Source organism: Acyrthosiphon pisum, chromosome A2 (assembly GCF_005508785.2).
Source record: "Acyrthosiphon pisum isolate AL4f chromosome A2, pea_aphid_22Mar2018_4r6ur, whole genome shotgun sequence".
Classification (NCBI taxonomy): Eukaryota; Metazoa; Arthropoda; class Insecta; order Hemiptera; family Aphididae; genus Acyrthosiphon; species Acyrthosiphon pisum.
The window spans coordinates 73,429,613-73,447,085 of NC_042495.1; the positions used below are offsets into that span (position 1 = coordinate 73,429,613).

The window sequence follows — 17,473 nt, forward strand, 5'->3', positions numbered from 1 at the left end:
CATTTTAAATTACAAAAATTAAAAATGGGCCCGACCGTTTCCTTGTATATATTACGGACAATCCGGAATATTTTTTCAGAATAAAAATCGGTGATAATTGTCGGCCCGTACCGTTGGAATTGGAGACAGTAGTTTTTGACAAAAAAAGACGTGGTAGCGAGGCCCCTTAAGTTGTTTTACCTATATATTATCACCATACTATGGTACATGCTATGGACTCATAAGTTAATAACACATAACAATAATGTATGATATAATAATATATATATATAGTTATTATTACTGTATAATATAATATGCGATGTTTTAGAAAACAATTAATTCAATATAACGCGTATTATTAATTGAAATAGTATGTTGTGTGGCAAGTGAAGTAGGTACCTATTTCAGTAGCAGGCGCTCGCTGCACTTTGCTCATGACTAAAATTGCCTTCTTACACGACTCACAACTACCTATATTTTTTGTCACGCCTCTGCCACCTCAGAAATCACCTTTAACAACATACTATAAAGAACTGTTCATCATCGTGTGCTCGTGGGCAGTGGCCGTAGCCAGAAATTTTGTATGGAGGGGGGAGGGGCAAGTCTCACAAAAAAAAAAAAAAAAATACCGTGCCTTTTATTTACACTTTTTCTTTTTATTATTAATCTTGATAAAATTATAAGGTTAACACAGTCATTGGGAGGGGGGGCTATAGCCCCTTTAACCTCCTGGTTACGCCACTGTTTGTGGGTATCTAGATTCGGTAAATTGTTTCATAGAACAGCACGGGAGAAATCCAACAATCAGCTGATATTTGATATATTAGACAAAACTATCAAAAGCATATTAATCCGATTTGGTCAATAACTTTTCCGCCCCCCGGGAGTTTAGTGTCCACTGGACGGAAAAAGGTCATTTCCTAACGCTTCAATTGGTATCGAAAATTTAACTTTTTGTGCAGACGTGACAAACAATAAATAACTGATAATTGTAGTATGAATAAAATATAAAATATTCTTGAAAAAAAAAAATGCCAGACATACCAATTGGTGCTCAAAATTGTTTTTCGTTCCTATGTAATGGCTTATCTTTGTATCCAAATTTAACACATCCATAGAAACTTAATGACGAGGTAAAATCGATAAATCTATACAGCAGAATACAGTTAATTTTTTAACTGTAAGTAAATGTATTTAAAATACGTTTATTAAAGCAATTAATATAAAAATATGAATTTTGGGTTTTAACTTTTACAGCCCATTCTTTCTCAGTTTTTAATATTACATAAAATATATTTAGATTATTTAGATAAGTACAATTTATAATTTAATTTGACTGGTTTAAAATACCTTGGAATGTTTTTCCTTCTTTCTGATGTTTAAAACTTAAAATTAGATTTTACAGACTCTGGGTAACATTGAGAAGATTCGATTACGATGTTATTTTTTCATTTGAATCACCAGACTACTACTAACGCGATAAAACATGTTCCTCGTTTTGCAATGTAAATTAAATATTTTTCAGCTTAAAAAAAAATATTACAAATATATTACACCAAATTTAGTAAATACACATTTTGAATGTTAGAACTTATATACAAATATTACCTATGTGGGTTAAGACTTACACGACAATTTGAAATTAAATGATAATATTAAGTTATATAAATTATCATCGATTATCTATGGTTACATAAATAATACTTTTACAAAGTAAGACTTTAATTTATTAGTACCTAATATACTTTCAGTATTTTTTTTTATTTTATTCAAGTAAGTATTATCAAACTCAATCAAAAACTGTTTTCCCTAAATTTTGGGGAATATTACATATTTTAAAAAGAATCGTCTCTTCGTGAATATTTAGAAAAAAACACTCAGATGAAACATCATACAAGACGTAACGTTGTTAAAAAAAAAAAATTACCATAAAAATACGTTTATGGTTTTTATCGTACATAATGTGAGGTAGTTGTATCATTTTAAGTAAAAAAAATATATTAAGTATAGAAATAAATTTACCAAAATATATATAATACGAGTATTATATCTAACACAGAAGCACGCAACGGGTTTAAATATTTTTGTTTTTAAATTTATAGTAACGATTAATAGTTATTTATAAAGGTTAAAGGTATAATTTCCACATATATTTAAAATTATAGCTGTCGGTTTTCTTGACTGACAAATTAGTTCATACCTATTATAATTAATAATATTGTGCAAAGACATTAACGAACGATTTTCAAAAACTCAATTAAAACTCTTAAAATAGGTAAACAGCATTATTTTTTTAAATAGTTGTAAATGTTCACTAACTATATAAATATTAAATACTTAAAATTATGGATAAATAGTTATAACTTATAATAGCAATCGATTTTGGTATTTGATTTCACGTAAATATTTCTTTAATTAATGTATTTGTAAATAATTGTTAAGCAGACACTACTTAAAAAAAATCTACAATTATTGTAAAATCATTTTGATAATAATGAATACGTTTTATAGTTTTAAATGTATTGTATAATTCCGTGACAAATGAATCAGACATTGTATAGACCTATATTATACACTCAGACAATTTGTAAAATATACGAGAGTGTTATTAAAATTTTAAATTAACTATTGTAGACAATTTTTCTTTGTAACCTATTGTATATAATACGATAATAATATATGGCGTATGACGAATTACTACCTAAAAGATTACTTGGATAGAATTAATATCTAACATCAATATTGTCAATAGATTAGTGATTGCTATCCGCGATAAAGACATTTTTAGTTTTGGGAATTCAATACCTACACTTTTTAAAGAGTTAAATATAAAAAAATCGTTTTTGAGGTTGTGCGTGCGAGTCATGTTATTATATATGTGTAGGTGTAGTGATCATTATAACTTACAAGTATGTATGACTACTATGACTGCATAAGAATTAGCAGGGCTCATATAATGGGAACGTACATTCCACTTGAAACCAATCTGCGGTCAACGAATAATATTTTTCACTAAAAAGCATGTGAGTATACTGTACATATTGTCCATCGTACCGATGTGTATCGGATGTAATTATAAATACTAAAACATATTTATATTTGCAATGAAGTTTACTTGAAATTGATCGCCTCACTTTTTTTATAAAATCATATAATATAATTAGAGAACACTGCTTATAAACTCTTTAAAGTTAAGATTTTAAATTAAAAGTTAAAATCAAACTTAAGGAAAAGATAAGTTAAAAACTAAAAAGGTGGAATTATTCATGTTAAAAAAAAATTTATATTTAAACAATAAATTCAAACATTATGTGATTCAGATTTCTTATCACAATACTAAGTATTGTATCGGTATAGAATGGACAAAAAACACTGCATCGAATTACCTTAATGGTATGTAAATGTTTTCAAATATTTTGTTGTTTTCCGATAAGTTACTGGGACTTGTATTGAAAAAGGCATAATACTCGGTGTATTGTATTCACTATTTATTTTAATTTACTAGACTGTAATTTTACTGAAATACGCTACCATAAAAAAAATTTCAATTGGTAAGTAATCAGATCAAACATATTTTTATGTTTGTCCAATTAATCAGTACCTATGCTTGTTATAAAATTATTTGTTGTTAATTTTTTTTTAACAAATAATGTACTTAAAAGAATCAGCATTTTCTTAGAATTGTAAAAACTAAAATATCGTTCATTCTAACGGTTAAAACTAAATTAATTTCCTATTTTTGTAAATTTTTTTTTATTATACAATGAATATAGGTTGATAAATGCTATTCAGTGATTTGGATTTTTATATAACATAAATAAAAACCAAGTCCAAAGGAGAAATACATTGATTATTTTTAGTTCTTAAATTTTTTTTATTGATATTTTATTTTAATACAATTTTAACAAAAAGCAAAGTGTATTCATTCATACATACATAGGATTATAAACTTAAATAATAATTATGGTTTTAAATGAAAAAATAAAATATGAGTGTTGCTTATGGATAAAATATGTAATATGTATACAAGATTCACACACTTAGGATATTAAATTTAAAAAAAATATTATTATAATTATTAAAAAAAAAAAAAAACAATTATTTTAATTAAACTATTGTCTTTCTTTCATTAAAAAGTCATATAAAATCTCGTTAGTTAAATATCAATATTAAGCTATTACGGTTGATAACAAAACTAAAAATATCTTTCGAAAATTATATTTTGTACCAATTATACCAATTATACCAAACTATAAAAATTATCTTAATAAGATTTTGTTTTGTTTGAATATACTTTCTTAAAGTCCTAATAAACACAAAATGTTTTTAATATATTTTCAAATGAAGACAACCTTTTTTTTAATTTTAAATACAGTACTCGCTTATTTGAAACAAAATATTAATTAAATATTTTATGTCAAGATTTAGATTAATTATATGAAATTATGTTCTAAAGTATTAGTGTTTATCTAAATCACAATAACTAGTTCTAATAATATGTAACCTAATTTAAACATATATAACAATTAAAAAAAAAACGAGTAAATATACCTTCAACATTTTAAAACCATCCTTTGACTTTTGTTGTTCAAGAACTGTCTTACTTTACAATAGTTTATTATATAATAAATTGGTACAATTATTTTTTTGTTACAATAATTTTATTAGTATATCAAATAAGTATATTGAAACCGTAATCTCAAAAAAAATATGATATTTGCTGAAGTTTATTGGAAGCACCTATCTTTATAACAACTAATATAAACAATTATTTAATTAACACAACATTTTCCCACAACTTCCAATGAACCATTCAAAGAGAATATCGTACTATTTCAGTACACAAATTAATATGAACATTACAAAAGAAATAGATATATAGTTAAACAAGTTAAAAAATAATAGGTACCGAACAAAATACAAGTCATAATAAAAAAATTCTTGTTATTAGGTACTTATATTATTGCAAAATATATCCAATTTAATATTTCTGAATACTAACTCCATACTTAGGTATCTCGTGACATAAAATAATTTAAATATAAATTGAAAATCCAGTATTGTTATTCAATATTTAAACATAATGTACAACAAAGTTGATATAAGTATAGCTTATTAAAGAAAATTACACTTGTAAACTATTATATTTTGTATTTCGCTTGTCGTAGCTATTGTCGTAGTTATTGAAACACTATTTGTATCTTTTCAAAGTTAATTTCAAAACAAAACAATATCCATATAAAATAATGTACCTTTCCGTTGAAAACAATAATAAAATCAAAAATGTATTATTGTTATTATTTTTAAGTAATATTAATATAATATTCGTGAAATATTCTATTTTATTTTTTTAACAAAACACGTTTATCCATAGATATTGTCATTACTATATTATAATACCTAATATGTTATATCTTAAAGCATATATAGATGCAATCGAGTTTACATACCCGTGAACTTTATTGCAACAAAAATCCGACGATAATCCAAAGTGCCGCTATTTCACTCTTCCAAGATCACTTGATTGTCGTTGAAATTACGAAAAATGTATTTAAGAATGACACGAACACATTTTGGGAATCGTACACGCGTATAGGGATGCGACTCACTCGAAGAATTCATTCGTGACCGTATCGAAATCCAAGTAACCGTAACGGAGTCCGAACAACGACTGATTATGACGGCAACACCAACTACTGGCGGATCGTATTTCCACCCTTCGGCGGCACATGCGGCCGCGTTCCGCCACGGTCTGCCCCGGAAGGGGGGGGAGGGATTCAGTGGTCGCCAATGAAGGACGTGAATGTTTTTTCCGGCATTTTACAGTCGACTTTGACAACTATAACGTTTGACTAGATTAACGCACATCGGAAATCATATTTTACCACAAATGTCAAGAACTTGAAAAAAAAAATAATAACAATAAATCAATAGGTACAGGTAACTCCGCGAAACGTTTCTTCGTTTCTGTTCCGTTTGTAATAGGATATTATATTAAGAAAATTTAACACGTTTCATTACCTATAAATATTATACATTATAGTACCTACATTAATATCTCTTGCAGAAATGGTATTATATATCTATACTGCAGTAGGTATACTCTAGGTGCCAACTACAATAATAGTATGGTATCTCGTATAATACTACCAATATAATATTTCTTTACAATTTCAGATTATTTTACTTTATAGGTATATCGTGAAAATATTCATATTTTTTTATTAATTTCGTAGAAACGATATCTCATTCAAATTACTTGTTTTTTTTATTTTATCGTAAAAGCGTATTTTACAGACATTTTACAATTCGTTTACCATTTTTTAAGAGGAATGGAAAATAATATTCTATGATTTGATGTACAATAGTCAATAATTTATATATACTAATACAACTATTCCTTTTAAAAAGGTAAGATCCAATAGTGGACTTAAAAAGATGAATTTTGAGAATGCTTTCAAGTATCTATAAATACACACCTATATATCAACCAATTGTTCTTAACTTATTAAGCATTTTATGTTTGGATAAGAGATAGTAATTATTAGGTTATTACTTCTTAACAATATGGTTCTGTATATATTAAGTCAAACCAAATAGATACAAAATATCTCATTTGGTGGGAACTATAAACATTTCTGCTAATAATAAGGTTTCTAATATCGGGAGAATTCTCAAAGTGATTTACATAACTTTGTTTACTGTAGCTTTCGGAGTAGAGGACAGAATAAATTAAATATAATACACTATTTTATTTAATTATCATTTAATTTCATACAAAAAAAATAATTAATTATTTTTACAAAACCCCGCGTAGGTATTAACCTTTTTTAAAAAAACCATTTAAAAAAAATTACAGAATTGTAACAACTATAATATTACCTTTTTACATAGATACAAAAGAAGAAATTATTTACAATATCATTTTATAAGGAAAAAAAACAAAAAAAAATTCGCATAACCAGTTTTCTACAAAATCGATTTATTTTTTTTTTCTGTAATTCAAAACTGAATAATCTTAGATACTTCAAATTAACATTAAATTCTTAAATATACACTTTGAAGACATAATAATATAATTAAAAAATTAAAAAATAATATTTCAGGTCTTTTTGAGCTTTTTATAGTCATTTATAATGTACAAAAATGTTTGGTTTTTATTTGACGTAGGTATATTATAAAGTATAAACCAATTGTATATTATACATTTTATTGTTTTTAAAAATTTAAATTTAAAATTGTTCATAAGTTTTTTTTTGCTGTGATTTAAGAACATTGAAAATCTAGTCTCAATTTGTGTATAACTGTTTGTGTTAACATTTTGATGAAATATGAATAGTAAATAAAATAATTATTGGAGTAAATGAATATGATCAATCTTCCAAAATTAGAAAATATCAAAAACACTATTGAATTATTTTGTAATTATATAAAATAACTTGCTGTCTCCGCTCAGAATCATTTTCAATGGTATAGGTACAATGATTTATCATTGAATTAAAAATTAATGAATCCATTACAGTGAGGTATTCAATAACGATGTACACTTGACATCTACTTTAATATACAACAGATTGATTGCGTAATCGTCTGGGATTTTTTTTTATGTATAATGTTTATAATTTCGTCAACTCGAAATTCTAAAAGACAAACATTTTTAAGTTCTTAGTTAAAGTTTGTACCATAAAATATGGTTTGGCCTACTAGATAATGCATTTTGTTTATAACATTGGAAGGAAATGTGAAATGAAACTGAAAAAAAGTGGGCGATGTAATTATTTATTGTACAGGATATATAATATAAATTCGAACTATTCTAGATATTTTTCGTGATGTATTTTCTAATGATAATAATATAGTCCTATAGGTACAAAAAATTATTTAATAAATCTAAAAACTTTAAAAGTGAAATATGGTTACATTATTTTGCCTTTTATGAATTAATAATTTGATTTTTGAAACCATACTATTTATGTTATATTTCGTAAAAATATTAGAAATATTATTATTTTTTATAATATCCATGAATTGTGTCAGCAAAAGTAGTTTTATTATTTTAAAAACGAATAATAAGATCGAATTTTTAAAAAGATTTATTTTATACTTTGTGTTTTTAAGATGGATTTGTTTGTTATTTAAATTGCATTTGACCTTTTTTTTATGATTAAAATAACTTTTATATGAATATCATTATGAGTTAAAAATATAGTTTATGGTAATATTGCATTTTGAATTAGAATATTTCACTAATATATGTTTTCATAAGATAAAATTCAATAACTTTTTTAATTTAAATCATTTATTCTGGGGGTATAATATTATATTGACCATTAACAGTTCATTTTGTATTATTGATATGCCCAATTTCTAATATTTTATTCAAAGATAATTTAACAATAATATTTTTACTTTTTACTTTTTAAAAAAGCCTGTCCATTCCAGGTAATCCACCTAGACGGCTTAAGCGAAGATGGTTACGAGACCTTCTGTCTAAAAATTAAAATTAGCTTAACTTAAAACTTAAGAACACAAAATAGGTAGTATCACCAATGGGTGGTTTCTTCCATCAAAAAATTCATATGTAAATACCCTATGCACATTTGCGTATTGTTCTAGTTAAGAATAGATTGTAAATTTCTTGTAAAAATAAAAAAAAAAAAAAACTTTTTAAAAATAAGTGCTGTTTGTAAGTCGTCAGTTTCCTAAAAGAGTTAAATCAATGGCATTTCATCAAACTAACATAAATACAAATTTAGCATGAATTTATCAAACTTCTTATTTTTGTAATTATTTATGTAAAGAACAGCACAATCAATAATAATGCCAAGTTTCTAATTGTTATGCGTAATTGACAAGTCTAAGATCAAAATTAAATATTTTAATACCAAAAAATGGATCTATTCATCTTGTAGTTATATTATATAAGACTGAAATTAAAATTCAAAAAGCGTTAACTCTAGAACTACTGACTCGATTAACATGATTTAGTTTTTGTATAATATTGTAAATCATTTTTCAAACAACGATAAATGTTATAAACGACCGACACAGGTCTTGTACCAGGAAAACTATAAGCGGTGAAATAGGAATGCACCCGTGCGGCCGTGCGGCGATCTGTTCAGTGTTTTTATTGCGACATTAAATATAAAAATTGTTTGAAAGACCCAATAAAATAATCACCTTCCGGGAAAAGTCAGAGTAATACAGTTATTATAGTAATTTATAAATGTTATATATGTATACTATATACAAATATTTATCATATCCAATATTAACAAGCAAATTATTATATAGTACCTAGATTGAAATATTATCAAAAATACGTCAATAAAGTTACATAATATATTTAGTACTAGTTTGAAGATATTTGATTTCGTAACAAACATATTTATTTATAATATAAATAATAATAATTAATATTATAATTTATTATGTTATATTATTGACAGAATTCAGTTAGGGTACCTTACATATATACCATTAATACTATATTAATAGAAAATTAAATCGCCTATAGTAATTTTATAGTATAGTGATATACTTAAATCTATTATAAAATATTTTTGAGAAGCTGACTCAGCTCTGAGTTATTTTTTTTCCGTTTAGGTACAATTATTTGAATGATTAATAATTGAATTCAAATGTTATTACATCAATATTATTCACTGCGGTGACCTACTCAGTGACGAGGTATACTCGAATATTCTTATACAGCATAGGGGGTTCACTGATTTTTTTTTCGGTTCATTAAACTATGATTTAATTATTAAATATTTCATTTTTTTATTAATAATTTTCCTTTTCTTTCAAAAAATATATCCATGTCAGCTATCACCATTATTATTTTTAATGAAGCTACTATATTATATACATGTCCATAAAACTTAACTACCTGCTGCATATTTAATAAAGCTGTTAGATACTTATTTATAAAACTTGAGTGATAAACAACAGATTGCTCAAACAACTATATTATTATGTATGAACAAAAGTCCTATACTCAATATGTATTGCAGTGTTATAATTATTACCAAATAATGATGGCATTTCTTGGGGGTGTGGTTACACATTCACGCTTATATAATTTATATAAGACAGTATGTTTGTATAGATTTTGTAATATATCAGTATAACATTGACCAATTGGTTGGTTAGATAAGTATGTAAATTCCGATTTACGTGGTTGACTGAGCACTGTAATAACAATGATAAATCACGTCTTCAGTCATTACGATGCGGCGACAAAACGACGTTTGTAGGTACTGTTATTGTTTTTTCAACATTCGATAGACGATATCGCTGTTTATTTAAAAGAAATTCATCATCTAACGAAATCCCAATTATTATTTTATACGGTTAAAAACTTAAAATGTTATACATTCCCATCTCCTGCATATTATTTGATTCGACTTATTGAAACGCATTTTCTACATCTTAGAAATAATAAATAATTATCGATGTTAATTTTTCCCACACCCAAACTAAGAATACTTAGCATTGCGAAAAAATGTATTTCAATAAATTGAATTATGTTTTGATTCTATAGAAAATGGGGTTTTTCGGTAAAATATACTCATTTTTATAATTTATTTTACTGATACTCAATTCATCTGAAACATTCAATGCCTTATGTAGGTAATTGACATTTTTTTAACATCTAGAAGTCAAAGCACAACCTTTTTATACATTCCGTCTTATCTTTTCCAGCCCTTTATATTCTGAAAAAATTTATATTATGTACATAACTTTTTATCTGAATTATTCCATGTACAATTCTCTTTAATATTTTTCTTATTTCATCATAATATTCATTATATTTTATATTAAAACAAATATTGAATCAAATTTCATATCCTGCGTTATATTATTTTATTTTCCAATTATCTTCTTGAAATCTAGAATTAATTGTTTTGATATTAAGTATTTAAAATTGTAATGCCATTACGTTCATATACAATAACACTTGCCATATTTATTTTATAACGTGTTTGTGCATAAATAATTATCTCAAATGGTTTATTTTAAAAAGAACTCATAAAATTATAATCATTTAAATATACTGTATTTCATACAACTGAGTATTTTAATTATGTCTGCATTCGTTTTACATGCCAAGTAAAAATGGCGTACTTGTATTTGATTGAACTTAGTGATATGTACCTACCTATATTATAGTATATGGCTTTTATAATATTAAAATATTTTTGAATATATCTTCCTGTTTTTGCTTTAATGGTATTAGGTATCATTCAACTGTATGTCTTATTGTACTTATGATTTGAGTTAAGCAATAGTATACAATAATATTTAATAAAATTGAATACAATTTTAATTATATCATATAAATAAAAATATAATATTACAATTGTTTTAAAAATATTTAATAGTATATTTTTGATTTAAAATGGAAATTAAATTAATCAACTACAGTTTTAATACTCAAATTAAAAGAAAAAAAAGTAGAAATTAAAGAATACAGGTATAACCTATATTCGTTTAAAATAATACATAATTTATTTCAATAGGTGCTAATTTATACAGTAGATAAGTAAGTAACTAAATATAAATAAAAAATGGATACTTCACGCCAGTGCCGTAGCCAGAAAAAAATGTTGAGGGGGCACTTAATTTTTTTTCTCTAGCCTTTGAAATGCTAGAATATCTAATTATGACCACTTTGTTCATAAAGTCTACCTACTACTCGTTTTATGACCATATTATATTTATGTTAACAAGTATGGTACCTACATTGGCTACATTTTAATATAACAATGTATTAATATTATTGTAAACCATAGGTTAATGTATTCATCAATATTATTATCATTATATCAAAATGTGTTGTAAACAAAACATTCCATTTTTGGTTCGAATGTTATTAAAATTTACTAACAAAAATACAAAACTATATTAGGACTGTTGAAAGCTGGTAGTTTTTTCGTGCAATTAGATCAATAAGCGAAAAAAAATATACTTTTCTAATTTTAATTTTGAAAAAAACATAACAATTTCTCCGCTTTTTGTGTGTTTTGTTGGAAGCGATTTTTTTTTTTTTTAGTAATTCAAAAGTAAAAGTGAATTTTGAAAAAAAAAAAAAGAAAATTACTCTGGTACTATAATACTAATTAAACAATTTACAATGCTACAGATCATAAATCCATTTCCTACATAATCTAGAAAGAGATTAGGAATTCAAATATATGTTTTCAAAATTAAAATAGCCAAAAGGGCTTTTGGTACTGGGTGAATTTGTCTTCCATTTTTAGGGAGTTTGTTGCACATGTCAGTTGAACATTTTTTTATCACAAAACGTAGTGACGTGACTGCGCGTATGTAATTTACTGGCGTTCAAGAATCTTAGCCGTCGTTTATCTTAAATTTACATAAAGCGTTCGGGTAACTCGCACACACTAATGATCAGTCACTACAACACACATAGATATAGTACTAACGATGGATGTACAATATTTCCTAAATCCGACCACTTCAAAATGGTTCACTTCGATAGCCTTAACTTTAAATTTTTATCAAACATATAATATAATATAAAACGAGCTAAAAAAAAATTTCGGGGGGGGGGGGGCACGTGCCCCCAGTGCCAACCCCCTGGCTACGGCACAGCTTCACGCATTTGTACAGATTAGGTACGTGGTTGCATACGAGTTGGATAATTTCAACGTGGTAATTTTATTCTAACATGCGTGTCAAATATTGTTGTGCATATTATTCTTATAATAAATATTTTACAATAGGTACTAACAGCAGTAAAAATAAACGTTACGAAGTCGGAATTGTTCAATGTTACACTTTTATAATGTTAAAACACATCTGCTCAAAAACAAAAAAACAATGTAACAAATATATAAGCGCTTGAAATTTTGTATGCGTTAAATTGTCTTGTGCTGAACCGCCTGTGCCCATTTGACGCGTGTCCGAATTATGCAACACCATCAGTGGCGTATTTAAAATTTTTTCACGAGGGTTCTATATAATATTATCCAATACAAAGTAATGGGTTATGTCTGTAATCACTTTTTATGACCCTGAAAAAAATTTAATTTACACCGTTACGGACCAATAAGGAGGAGACCCTCCCGACCGTAGATACATCACTGGACACCGTACAGTACTTACCGAAAAATATCCAAGACACAACTAGTATAGTACCTAAAATAATTCAGGACCAAACCTTGTATTTCACCTCGCATTATAGATACTACAGACTACTACGTGTATGTACCTATACACAACTTATCTTGGACACAAATCGTGTGCGCAGGATGTGTACGTTTTTACCTGAAACGGTCGTTCTATGTAGATGTATTTTTATTACTTTACGTACTATCTAACAATTATTTTTACTTGTTTTAATATAATAGGGCTCACTGCAACAACAGGGCAAGTCCATTTTACTAATTGTTCAGGAGAAGCAAAACAAAATTCTTTATCTCATTTACCACAACAGGCGGGAAATAATTCATTTTGAGACGTCTATGGAAATAATAAAGTGATTTTTCTGATTTTTCTACCAACATTTAGTATTTCTTTCATGAATAATATTCCATGGAAAAACTCAATTTTGATAAAAATTGCCTTGCCCTGTTGTTGCAGTGAGTCCATTAATATGTTAAATGTATATGATTTTACATTGTATACTTAAATAACTTAATTTATGTTAATTGACGAAACTAACCTACTTAAGTTGTTTATCCTAAACGTGGCATATTATGACCACGTGTATACCAAAGTCACCACCTTCCTTCTCCGTCTACTCTGAACAGTCCCTCTCCTGTCTCTAGTCGCCCGGCGTCTTTAGAACATGGCATACCACATAAAACCATCGCTTCCTAAGTCTACGTCTCAGATTTTTCCCAACAAGCCGATACTCAATGGTTTCCCTCAGAACCATTGCTTCGTATTTTCGCATAACGTGTCCGGACGTTGTAGTCGTTAACCCTTAATAAAATGTTAAAATACATCCTCAAACTGTTGCTGTATTGTGTTTTTATAAGAAAATGTCTTATAGCAAATTAAATTATTTATTTTTAAGATTTCTGTTCAATCAATAATACAATCAAAATAAATTCGTTATGTACTATACTTGGATACATATTGGAATCAATAGGATATTAATTGACAACATCTCAATACTAAATAGAGTTGAAAATGTTTACTTAAGTATTTTGAAACACTAGTAAATAGCCGTAGAATTTTTTGAGATGTCACTCATTCAATCACTGTTTACACACTAAGGTTTCCATAAGTACCTACCTCATTTATTACTTGTCAGTTAGCAATAGACATATATGCCACCATCTCACGGCGAACTAAACAAAGTAGATTATTTTTTTACTTCTAATTGTGTATGTTTAATATTTGAATTATACCTATTAAATATCCAATAAAATCCGGATGTAAATAACTAAAACAGAAATTAGTTGATTATTATTATATTAATCTCATGCAAATTTACACATTTTAAAAACTGATTATTATTACCTGACCCAATAATTGCAGGGTGTCGTCGATAGTAATATTGTTTTATATACATGTACCATGTACTATGTCAAAATTTCAAATTTGTATGTACCTACCTACTTAAAAAGATCAAATTAATATCCATTAATGGATCAAAAAACATTTAAATATGTTCATACAATTATTGATATGCAAAAATATAATTTTTTGACAACAAATATGCTCTTGTTCAAAATGTATGTTTTTATATACCAAAAAGATTATTTAATTTGTTTTATATTTCTTATTTTTAAATCTAAAAATAAAAAAGAAACTTACGTTTAAAAAAAATAGTCAACACTAAATATTTAATTATAAGGCTTTTTTGTACCTGTACTTTCAAATATAATTATACAATCTGTAAATATTTTTTTTCCCAACAAATGTACTTATGTAATAGGTGAATTTTTTATTTGACAAAAGTTTAAGTGAATGAATCATCTAGTAATGGAATTTAATGACGTTACGTTATAATATGGTACCTATAACTTTTTTGTACTATAGTTGAACTAAATTATTAAACAAATTTGCTTGTTTATGAATAGTAATTTGTTGTATTCCCACAAAAGTTGAAATCCAGTTTCCGAAATACCAAACTAAAATACCATCCTATGTAAATAATGGATAGTAAAAATAATTTTAAAACGATGTCATATATCATAATTTATAGTCTATATATATAAAAACCGGTCAAGTGCGAGTTGGACTCGCGCACGAAGGGTTCCGTACCACCATCAGCTATAAACATGTTGGCAACACTGCTTATATTGTATATTCTAGGATTTTTAGTATTTGTTGTTATAGCGGCAACAGAAATATATAATTTGTGAAAATTTCAACTTTCTAACTTTCATGGTTCATGAGATACAGCCTGGTGACAGACGGACGGACGGACGGACAGCGGAGCCTTAGTAATAGGGTAACGTTTTACCGTACGGAATCTTAAAAATGGTGTGAAAAATGTATAGTAATTCATCAATTGAGAACAGCTTGTACGATTTGGTTCAAATTTTTTTTTCAGTTGATTGTAATTGCTAGGAAAATGTTATAATATCATTTACACTTAAAAAGACATTCCTTCCACAGTGTGTTACATCCTAAAGGAGTTGAATAATCAGAATTCTTTTTCCGGGTAACGAAAAAGTTAAGATAAGTTTTGAACATCATATCGAATATTAAATAATGAATTGAACAAAGCTTGAATCATATAGAGTTGGTACATTTAACGGGAAACCAAGTGGACGGGATCAGCTGACAGCTAGTAATATATAAAAATAATACAATCATTATCAATAAGCAAGTATTCAGTGAAAATTTCAAATATATTTTGCAGTTATTTATTTTTGAGTAATGACAAAAATATACAATCAATTTTCTTCAAAACTGATTTTTGAAGGTGAGAATTATCGTTTTCCTCTAATTTATTATTGTTTCACCAGATTATTTTCAAAATAACTAGGATATTTTTACTTTTGCCCCTTTAAAATACCAATTAAATCCACTTCGCTACCAGAAAATGTATATTGAAGTTTAATATTGAAACATCATCTTTACTGCTCCAAAAGACAAAATGTGATGGTGGACAAACAAAAAAAGCACACGAATAATATTTTAAAACCAATATATTTATCGCTTTTCTCAGAATCTAAAAATATACTCCTATAAATTAATCATTCGCATTCCAACGGGCAGATATAAGAGTAGACATCACTTTTTATTGCCACTAAGCATAATTAATGCAAGCCGTACGAATCACCATTCTCTATCAATTGTCAGTGATTCCATGACATCTCCTGACTCATATTAACGTAAATTAGTTATTTAACGAATGGTCTCACTCTGCATAATGTACATATTTTATAAATATCCTGCTTAGTGATTTTCTACTGAATGTTCAAATCACCGCAATATTAGCTCAAATTACAAAATATATCTTGCAAAAGGTAAAACCATAAAGTATGTATCGATAAAAAATTTCAGCTACCCCGTACCTATTAGTTTTAATTAAAGGTTAAACATAATTTAAAATAAAATCATATTGTATACCACGTTACCATAATAATATTAACGTTGTGTAAAAATTATAAAACCTCTTCAAAAACGATCTGCTCTTCAAAACGTTAAAGTTACGTAGTAGCGAATTAGTTTTTTAGCCTTTTCACTGGGATTTTAGTAATGGATTCAAGTAACATTATATTTTAGAGTTATCACTACATAGAAACGTGCACAGTTGTGTAGTTCCCGTGCGTTGGAATTACTATCGATATTAATATTGCATTCATATTATGAAATGTGTTGTAAACGCTTTAGACAAATTGAATTACAAAGTTCAGATAACCTGCAGAGTTCAAGTACCTATTAGGTGAATTTGTCAGAACTCAGTTAAGTGTACAGTTAAAAATTAAGATACTAAAATTCTCCAGTTATATCTTCAATAATTAAAGAAATTAGGCATAATAGTTTATGATATGCGTAAATGATATTAAGTTAAATTATCCTCTATAAACATATTATAATAATATATAAATATACACACTCACTAAATAGTAGTAATACATATACACTAGCATTTAAACATAACCTATAAATTGACAGTTTTATTGACCGATATATACATATTATATTATAAAAGGTAAGAAAACCACCCCACCATGCAGCTATCTCTTTACTACATCCTGCGGACGAATTTTTGTAATTATGTATTTATGTGTAAAAACGCATTACTAGTATTTACTACAGTCATATAGGCATGACCTATCTAACGTCATTTCGTAGTCTGTTATAGTTATTATATATTTATTCTTCAAAATTTGAAATATACTCTGTGAAGTTTCAAGTCCTAAATGGATGCCGTTATTATTTCTTAACAGTATGTGTGTGATCGTCAGTTAATAATACAGAATAGTATAATATTCTAAAATTGCTACTAGCAAACATTCATTGAACTTTATTGAAAGTGGACATTTTAGTAAAA

The 17,473-nt window shown here is 26.7% G+C and overlaps 1 protein-coding gene across 4 annotated transcripts in view; it reads right to left on the minus strand.

Moving 5' to 3' along the window:
- Positions 1–17,473, minus strand: part of LOC100164904 — a 224,385-nt gene that overhangs the window by 190,240 nt on the left and 16,672 nt on the right. For 3 of the 4 annotated variants that reach the window (XM_029490137.1, XM_029490133.1, XM_029490134.1), the window contains exon 1: positions 5,433–5,677. The exons of the other annotated variant lie outside the window; for it this stretch is intronic. The gene's annotated coding sequence lies outside the window, so the exon portion shown is untranslated. Of the gene's footprint in view, positions 1–5,432; positions 5,678–17,473 lie in introns of those variants that run through there. 4 annotated transcript variants of the gene reach the window in all.